This window comes from Cariama cristata, unplaced genomic scaffold (assembly GCF_000690535.1).
Source record: "Cariama cristata isolate BGI_N322 unplaced genomic scaffold, ASM69053v1 scaffold7829, whole genome shotgun sequence".
In the NCBI taxonomy this organism is placed as follows: Eukaryota; Metazoa; Chordata; class Aves; order Cariamiformes; family Cariamidae; genus Cariama; species Cariama cristata.
The window spans coordinates 44,005-54,347 of NW_009635179.1; positions in this window are offsets into that span (position 1 = coordinate 44,005).

The window sequence follows — 10,343 nt, forward strand, 5'->3', positions numbered from 1 at the left end:
GTTACCCTCAAAGGGCTCACAGGATGCGCTAAGGTCATTACTACCAAGCCCTCCCCCTGTTGCTAAATGCAAGGTTCCAGGCTGTATCCCAGCTGAATGAAAGGCTATCATAGAGGACTCCTGCTGTGGAAAATGCTGAGAATTATTCTTTTTATGACGTGATCATTTAGATAGGAAAACACTCCTGATGCAAGGATTAGGATTTGGGGCTTTTTTTGTATCCACTGTGTCTTACAAAACATTTGTCTGCAGCTTTGAACTTCTATAGACTTTTTAGAGGGAATTGATTTTTAAAGATATATTGACTTAATTCCACTTGGAATTATTTATAGGCACAGAATTCAGTTAATACATACTAATGGAGGAGAAAAAAAAAAATCACTTGTTTTCATAAAGGTATCATCTGCCAGAGTTTGCTCTTCAAATGCAGATAGAGTGGTTTTTGAAAAAATGTATACAATTTGGAGAAATGCAGCTAATTTATTTCTCAATCTCAAAAACTGCCATTGGAAGATCATGCTTTGGCCAGAGCTGCTCCTTTGTTTGGACCCTTCCCATCTCTGTGAATGCCAACAAAGGGCTAAAGCTGTGTGTCTGTACTCGACGCATACTATGGAGTATGACTGCACAGTGGATGGCCACACTAACTAATCTAGCTGTAGGATTGTACATGTATTTGTATTCAAAAGATTTTAAGCATGCCAAATAATCTATGTTTACATTGTTATTGTCCTTACGCATAAGAGCCTGAGGGGTTTGTTTTTATTTTTAATCTTTAAGAAGGATTTTTTTTTTTCTTATTTTCTCATGGAGCTTTTCCACAAAGTTCTGGAGTTTATAAATCTATAATAACTACTTGTGTAAAGTAGCTACCAGCTGTTGATGAATGTGCCCTCATTTTATAATTTGAAGCAGTTAGGCATTTTTATGATTTTGCTGTATATTTAAAACATATCAACACTCCCATGCTTAGTGCCTTGTTTATTTGCATTTGGCAAAAGATGTGAAAGTGATTACTACGGGGAAATGTGTATTTCCAAAGCGTGCTTGCAGGCATCATCATACTGTGAACCTGCACACAAAAAGCTGTACAGTGTTAGCCAAACCCTGCCTGCCTTGGCACACTTCTGTTCCAGCGCTATGCGAACTGTTCGGAGAGAGCAGTTCTTACCTAGACTGCTTAGATAAAGTAGCACCAGGCTGCTGAGTTCTCTCATGCTGAAGTACACTAGCTGGAGAGATTAGGAATTTTACTATATTTGCACTTTGAAAGTTATACTTCCTTGCAAGTAGACACAAAAAGAAATTAGATTTGTATTCCGTATCAGCCAAATGATGTACTGTTTACTAGAGCCGCAACTTCAGGTTTCCATATTTTGTTTTAGCAGACCTAGCCTACGTCTTGGAATACTTGGCTAGTAACCTTAATGTTGTAACAGAGTTTTAAATCAATGTCTTGAGTGGAACCGTCGTTATTAGCAAAAGTTTTAACATTGAAGTGCCTACCTCGAACAAACATCGCATGGTTTGGCTGCCAGTCAAGGAATTGAAGCAGATGTACATTTCTCGTTACTGTAAGTTATTCAGCTTTGTTCTGTAGGTTTGCTTGATAAAGCAAGCATGTTGGCAATTCCTGTTCATGATGAACTGACCGTGTTCTTGAATATTCAGATACATTTGAAGTAATGGATTTATTGGAGGAATGCATATATAAATAAATCAGCTCTGCTGCTTAATGTATAAGCCAAAGAAGAGTACCAGTCGCTAGAATTACGTATGCAACACCAGAATTTACACAATGCAAGCACTTTGCTGCTTCTTAGACATCTACTGTTAACTACACTGCTTAATTTAGATTTCACGGTTTTCTTACTGTTAGCAATGCAAACAATTGCTTCAAACGGTAAGGTGATGAGATGCAAAACGATATTTCTATGCAAAACGTACAATCTGATTGAAGCTGAAAACAGATCTGAAAATTCAGCATTAGATGCGCTGTTCCTGCTTACGGAACATTAGTTTCTTCAGGTCCTGTAATAAAGTGTCCTAATATACTGCACTTGAAAAGATGTCCGCAAAATAGATGTATTGTGAATGAATAATGCTATTTAAAAGCAAGATGGAGGAAAACAAGGATATACCTTAGTTTGGGATACAGCATTGACATGCAGAAGCCCTGCATGCAGACCCTGAATTTGAATTGATGTTTTGACCCCTACTTCTTGCTTCTTTCAAACTTATTTTTTGAGATCACTTCCTGTTTAATGCTATATGAACAGATGTTTTACGTATCTTGTATCATACAATAGAAAGTGGAAAAAATCTGAGATCCACTTATTTAAAAAGAAATATATATATCTTAAAAATGTATCATTACACTTCATAGCAGTACTTCTTCATATATAGAAACTGTTGAAAAGAGAATGTGTTGTCACATTAAGAGCTAATGTCACATAACTAAGTCTGACACCTCTTTACATAATAGCTTGCCTTTACTTGTCATTAAGCAGTATTTTGACAAAAGATTATTAGTATGATTAGGATTATAATGGTTCACATACATATACATTTCCTGAAGTGTTCTTCAAAAGTGACAAAAATGAGAAAAATGGACTGGTCAGTTTGGGAATGTGCTGCTTCTTACTGTTGGAATATTTGATTTAGATGTGTTTAATACAAGTATCTAAGTGTCCTTTAACCAAAGTAAAGATAGTTCTGTGTTGGAACTACTGTAACTTAAGCAACGGTAGATTGCTTCATTAGAATTAGTTAGAAAAAGAAAATTGGCCTTTCAAGTGTAATACAATCAGGGATTTTTTTTTGCCAATTAAAATTAGGTTTTTTACCTTGGAAGGATTTAGTGTGGTATGTTCTAAGCAAATGACTGCAAAATGAGTGCTATTGTAAGACACCATATGTTTTTTTCTAGAAGATTTTATTATGCTTTTACTTTTTTATTAAAGTACTATCAGTTTGAGACAACAGAACGGAGTGAAAATGGATGGACTTTCCTGCTGTTCTATGGATACTGCTTGTTTTGACTTGTACTGTCATGTAATCTGAGTGGCATTTTTGTCTGCTAAGTATGTTGCTGATATATATGATACACTAATGTTGGAATAAATTTTTTAAACGTTGCATTCAGCTAACTTATATATGTACATTTAATAAGAACTAAATCTGGTAAATAAAGCAGTGTTTATTTTTAATGTGCTGTCAACTTGTTTTTGAAAATTCCAAGAATTCAGAGAGGAGCTGAAGTATTAAAAGTTGAATGCCCAGAGATCCTCATGGAGAAAAGTATTCACTCAGATTTCTGCAACTCATTGCAGGAAATTTGAATGCTGTATATAGTCTTCCTGCAGTTGGAACTTGACAAGTTTTTTACTTAGATTATTGAAGAAAGCCTCTGTCTCACTGCCATCTTCCACTTGATAATCACGGTGTGTAACTCTCTTCTATCTTCATGCATTTTCTTAAGAATGAATTACCAAGGAAACCCTGTACTAAGTTCTGCGTGTGCTGTAGGCAATACACACGGACCGAGATGGCATGAGTGTGATAGCCCATGAGGGAACGTAGCTTTGCAAATTCCCGACATTAGAAGACCACGGTTCAGTGAAAAAGACTCAGCGCTTTCATCTTCCTTTAGGTACAGGACAAACAGAATGTTAACACGCATTCATTTTCAGCCAGGCTGCTTTTCCCTTCGGTCTGTGGATACAGGTTTTATTCTTGCGATGCCAGGACCTGAGATGACTTCTCAAGTTCTCAGTCAATCACACACGCAGTTTTCACACGCAGAACGAGTGGTTCGCATGCGTGCACTTAAATAGCTTTGAGCACTTATATTGGAAAAATATGGCAGAGCTAAAGCTTTTTCAAGGGACTGGTAAAATCTTCATAGAAACCTCTACATATTTTAATCTTACTTAAAACTCACTAGTGGCATCAGCATAGGGCTTTGGATTGAATCACAGAGAATCTGGATTCAAGTTTATGACTTGATCGCAACAGACGGCATCAGCACGTGTTCTCTCTCCTGTTATTCCACATTATCAGAACCTCTCTGGGAACAGGGTCACCTGCCAGACTTGGTAGGTCGATTCCTTTGTAACTTTGAAATGATAAATTGAGAGAGATGCAATAGCAGTAATCAAATTAAAGAAATGTATGAGATTAATAAAACAATCTTGTCTATATTTTAAAAAAAAAAAAGGGAAAGACCAAAACAGGCAAGGTGTAATTATGTATTATGCTGCTCCACTGTACAGGTTACTGAGGTGGGATAGGTTACTTAATAAGGCATCAAAAGAAAAAGCGTTAAGAAAGATGGAGATGAAAGTGGTAGCAAAAGGAAAGTGAGAAAGGAGGAAAAAAAAGACTAAGGAAAGCGTGCTTGCTATGCAGGACATGGGGCTATTGATGTATTAAGAAAGTGTTAAACATTTTCAGGTGCACTCAAGCTTTGCTCTTGGCAGTTAAATCTTGCCTACATCTAGGCCTGTGGTAAATGGGTAGTGAAGTTCAATTGAGGGTATGGTTTCACCCAAAGCTAATTACCTTTTATAAGAAAGAGTGGCATGGTAACTTGTGAGACATCCACAAATCCTGGAACATACCTGATCAGAAATTGTAGCTATGCTTCAGAAGTCTTAATTCCTCCATCTAGTGTGGTAAACGAAGAGGAGCACCAAAATTTTGGTGGTTGTACATTTTGCATCGGGGGGAGAACGGTAAGACAACTAATTTGCTCAGTGTCTTCATCTAACCACGTTAGAGGGTCTTTCTAAAAATCAGTCTGTGTTTATTCTCTGCAAAAAAATGCTAGGGAGCACTGAAATAGAAGAGGTGTTTTGAACATGATATAATATACACTTTCTTACAGGAGTAGAAAAATACATAACCCATTCACTAGTAGATCAGTGGAAAAGAACGGCAAGATGTGGAAGAAACGATATCCCGACATCTGAAGTCTGCACATTCCATGTCTTCATTTCAGCTGTGTGGGTTCTGCAACAAATAAAATCGTGTCTAATGTTCCTGGAAGTGTTCAAAATCAAAAGAAAACCAGTGTTTCTGAAAATAACGTTGTAAACGTGGCACTGAAACCACACTGTGTTTCAGTGGTACACACAACTGTACCAATGGCAGCTCCTGCAGTCTGGGAGCCCAGCTTGTAACTGGACAGATATTTAGAAGGACGCATGGCTGAGAGACGCAGGGGATGGGATCGGGGTTCCTGACCTCTGCGGTGGCAGAGGGATTGGACCAAGAGAGGGCAAAGGCAACCCTCACAAAGAGCTCATTTAAACCTGAAAATTCTTCCCTAAACAGATGGAAAGAGAAAAAGGGAAAAAAGTGATCATTGCCATATGAATGATAACAAAATAATTGTCAGAATATTTGAATTAGTTTGTAACCTCATTAAGCCACAGCTACTATTTCTTGCCTGTCTTCCTGCGTGCTCAGGGTGGTCACAACAGCTCTGCAGCATAGTCTGGGCTTCCTCAAAAAGCAATAGCTAAATTAAATCTTGTTCTGGTTTTAAATAATCGGTTGTCTCTACCCAACACTTACATCATTCAGATGCAGCTCAGGAAGTTTTTTTTTAATGTAAGTATGTGTACCGAGAAATCTGCTGGGAGATGAGTAGGATGTGAAATTCAGCAGCCATATCAATTTCTGGAAGGCACATATGCACATTCCCCTGCAATAATTAGTGACTATGCTTTCTCAGTCAGAAATGAGTCAGTCTGAAACATTTAGTGAGGGTATGATTCTTTTTAATTCTTTTTTCAACTCCTCAACATACCAGTGCTGTTAGCTAGTCAGAAACACATTTGTATTTAAATTACTGACCGACCTAGCTTCGTCCTTGGGTGTTCTGAACATCCAACGCTATTCAGCATTTCGCCTTTGGTACTGAAAGATGTAGGGGACATCATAACTACTCCTGTGGTCAAGAGGCATTCAAGAAATGAGCCTTTTTGTTACGTTGTCCCTTCCATACCACGGGAGGTTTGAAATGCTTTGCCTTGCTTGTATGTCTGAACCGTACCATCTCCAGCAACGAAAAGCCATGGTGGAAAAGTGCTGTCTCAGATCGCCTTTAGTTCCATGCATCTCCCATGCTGATGGCTTTCAGTAATTCAGCTCAGCTAGTGCTTGGTGCAATGTAATAGGAAGCCAACGTTCTAGAAGCACGTGCTGCCTGCTCGCTGGCTCTTGTAATACGTTTTCAAAAAGGAATAAAAATGCTTCAGGCAGAAGGTTTAAGCAGGGAAGACTGATAGGATGGCTGGATTCTCTGCCATGTTACAACCTCATCACAACAGACAGTTTTGCTATCGGATTCTCTTGAATAAACATTTCTGTTGACATTAGCCCATTAGTAGAGTGCCAGCAAACAGTAATGCTACAATTAAGCCTGTTTTCTGGTTGTGGCATCTATATTATTCTTCAGATAAAATCCCAGCTCCATCTATACTGATGGAAATTGTACTATTGTTTTCAGACGTGGCCAAGATTTCAACATTTCCCTAACAAAGATCCAGGTAAAAAAAAAAAAAAAGCTGAAATAGTTGAGCCAAGAGATTTCCATACAGCTCACCATATAATGGCAATCCACTAACTTTAAGGTGTCTAGGTTTCATGCTGCTGTAACCAAACTGCTAGTGCACTGCAATCAGGAAGGATTCCCTGCTTGCTTTCCCCTTTTACAGAGGATTGCCTCTGTGTCATAACAGCTTTTTTGGCTTCCTCAGCAGCAGTCCAGGAGACAACGTGGCAGTAGTACCAAACACCAAATCCTCGGTGCCAGGTCACACTTCCACTCACCCGCTAACAGCGGGTTCCTTGCATGCGTTTCAGTTTCTCAGCTAGAAGTGAGATGCGTGTGCGTCCCGAGCGTCCTCCTCCCAAGGTGCTGCAGTGCGAAGGGACACATGTCAGGCAACAGAGGATTGCGCTGGGGAGAAGGATATTCGTGTGGATGATGCATTGCATGAACATTTCAAGAAATATTCCTTGTATCTCAGCCAAAAACTCAAGGCAGTCTGTGTCAATGGTGGTTCCTGCCACTTCAACTCCACTGAAGCTGGTGTGTGTAGGTTCAGGCCAGAGAAACGACGAGAGATGATCCCGTGGGGTGTGTCAGCAGTGTTTCCTTGGGACAAGACAAACATTCCAGCCCTCAACATTTATTTTTTTTTTAAAAAATGGCACAGTCTGATATATCACCATAAAGGGATTTTTTTTTTTTTTCACAAAGATTTCTGAGTAGAAAAGTCTCATGTTCTGAGTGAGGGAACAACAAGATCCTGTGTGGTTTATGGTAAGCAGTAAGCAGCTCAGTGCTCTTCATTATATTTTTGTTGGTGTGCACTCATGTGAAAATAGCAAATGGTTCTGTGGCTACAACCAGCCTGTCACAATGACTCGTGTTTTAATTAGAAGATGCCATAAAATGCCAAGTCACCACGTAGCAATGAACAACCTTCAACTTTTTCATGAAATGGAAGTACTCTCTCTGGGATTGGTAAAAAGACGATGATCTAGTTAATGGGGTCACTCCTGTGATTAGAGCTGAAGGAGGTGACGTGGGTAGAGGAAATCAAAGCAGAAAGAAAACTGCTTTGTACTTTTACTGTAAGTTCAAAGTGCTAGGGTTACCTGCTGAATGTGTGGAAGGAACTGAATTTAGCAAGGAACTATGAAGTCCTTATTAATGACTTTATCTTCGAAAGGGGGAGGGTGAATAAATGAAAGTGTAAGGGCTCATGAACTGCAGAAGACAGAAAAACTGAGGCACCAGACAGGCTTGAAGCCAGACCATGTGGAGAAACTTCTATGGAGACTTGTTAATATTCAGATGGGTAGAAGAAGCCCTTAAGCATAAATGCTGGTCTGTCAGCAAGTATCGCCTGCCTAGGAGAGAGGAGCCAATTTTATTAGGAGTTAATAGAGGAACTGAAATGGGGCATCCGAGAGGTTGATTCTGCAGGGAAGGGAAAAGCAAGCTTTCCCCTGCTTTTGCACCTGGAAGAAATTAAATGCAAAGAAATCACTTGGACCATTTGCTTCACTTTCAGTGCTAGGATAAACTCTGCTTCAAATGTCTCTCCAGCATAAGCAGACACCTCCCTGCACACACCCCACTCACCAGTGATTCAGTCATGCATCTGCCATTGCAGGGACCTGACTCATTCCTGGGCACAAAGACATCACAGGAGCAAGCGCTTTTCCAAAGAGCTCAGGGTGTCTGCTGAGGATGGGGCAAATGCTGAGCAAGGAAACTTCAGTTTCTTTTGTGGAGAGAACAATTACAACTTCCTATAAGGCTACCTTGGCGAGTTTCTTCATTCTGCAATAAATGCCAATTATTTGGCATGTATTTGGCACACAAATGCACAAAATTCTCAGTTGCTGTAAAGCTTTACAGTTAAACCTCTGTCCTGCAAAAAGGTTGATATTATTTAGAATAAGAAAAATAAGTGATATGGGATTAGTCACTGTAAAGCTTTACAATTAAACCTCTGTTCTGCAAAAAGGTTGATATTACTTAGAATAAGAAAAATAAGTGATATGGGATCATTGTCTTTGAAGAACATGTTCCTCGTTGCTTTTTAAAGCATGCTGGAACAGCAGCTGGGCCTGGAGGTGTTCTGATAGGGCCAATCCAAAGCAGTAGGTAGGAATTTCTCTGTCAATTTTAATGCCTTTGATAAGACCGTAGTGATTTGTCAGTAAAATGTCAAACACCTAAAAAAATGAAGGCGGTCCCACCATAAATCTCTTCTCAGGACTGGCAATAATGATACAGGCAATCACAAGATGTTCATGTTAACTGTAACGCAGAGAGGAGACATCTGTCACATAAAGTGGAAACATCGTGCTTTATGTCTCTGCATTTGGATAGAAAACAGAGACAGATTTTTGGTGGAAATGCAGATACCGTCTTGGACACTGTTCACAGAACTCTCCTTCCAGGGACTTTTTCTTCATCCCGTCTGTGGGGCTGACTGAACATCTCTGTTATCTGGATTTTCATCTTCCAGGGGAAATGCTGGACTCAGCGTGGTTTTCCCTTGCAGCCTGGTCTTAGCTGAAACCATGCGGCTCCTAACCCTTCCCTTTCTGACTGCCCTGTCAGCCAGCTGCGCTGTATCTTTTGAGATGTTTTTTGCAAGATAACCAGGACAGTTCACCATGTTTGCTACTACCATAACATCTATTTTGTCACATCTGCCAGCTGCATTGTATCTTTTGAGATGTTTTTTTGCAAGATAACCAGGACAGTTCACCATGTTTGCTACTACCATAACATCTATTTTGTCACATCTCAGAGCGTGGATCACTATTTGGTCCTGGTGCATCTACTGAAAGCCTTGAGGGTGTTAAAAAGTAGTGGGTTTTGATTTCCCTCCCCATATGGTCCATGACTACCCTGGCCAGTGTGCCAGTCACCTCCCTTGTCAGTGCTTGGATGTGTCCAAACACCACCACTATTTATTGTGTCTGTGTCGTTTCCAGCTTCACCTCTCCAACACTCCCCCTTTTCTTGAGCTGTGCAGTTTCTGGCTGCTTGCTGCCCTTCCTTGGTATTTGCTGCTGTTAGCTGCGGCAGCATCGGGATGCTGACAAATGGAGCCCTCCTTTCCTTTTCTTAACAGGAAGAAACTCACCAAATTTAGGTATTCCGCTCTGATTTTTTTGCCTTCCTTTGTTTTCCTTAACCCTTGTGAAGAAAAACTTGCATCTTTTCGAGAGCATGGTGACCCACTGCCAGGAAACCCGTTGGGTGGGTGGATACTTTTGAAGATGGCAGTGTGCACCCTAATTACTTGCATCAACCCTGACTCCTGCTTCTTAGCTGGTGGGGATTTTTGAGAATAGGTTGCTATCAGAGTAGCCTCCTCATTTTGTAACCGCACAAGTCAGAAAAGTCAGCAGCAGAGCTGAATAGCTGAAGAAATGAAAACTTTTCTGCCATTGAAATCAATAGCAAAGCCCCATCGACTTCCCAAGATGGGATTACACCATATATGTAGCAAACGTACTCACACTCATGCCTATAGTCTAAAGACTACTCATTTGGGCAACTTCAGGGATCACGCAAAATGACTTCAGGCACCACAGTTGTCAATCTTCAACCCTGAATTTTCTGTGATTTTGAATAAAGCAAAGTAGGCAATGAACAGAGCTGGCAGAAAAACTAAAACCCTGACAAAAATTATGCTTTCAAAATTTTCTTTTGAAGACTCACAACTGATCCCTTCATCAAGATTTGTTCGTTTCTTTCTTTTATTGCTTTAATACATCCCGTGTACTATTAAAAATGT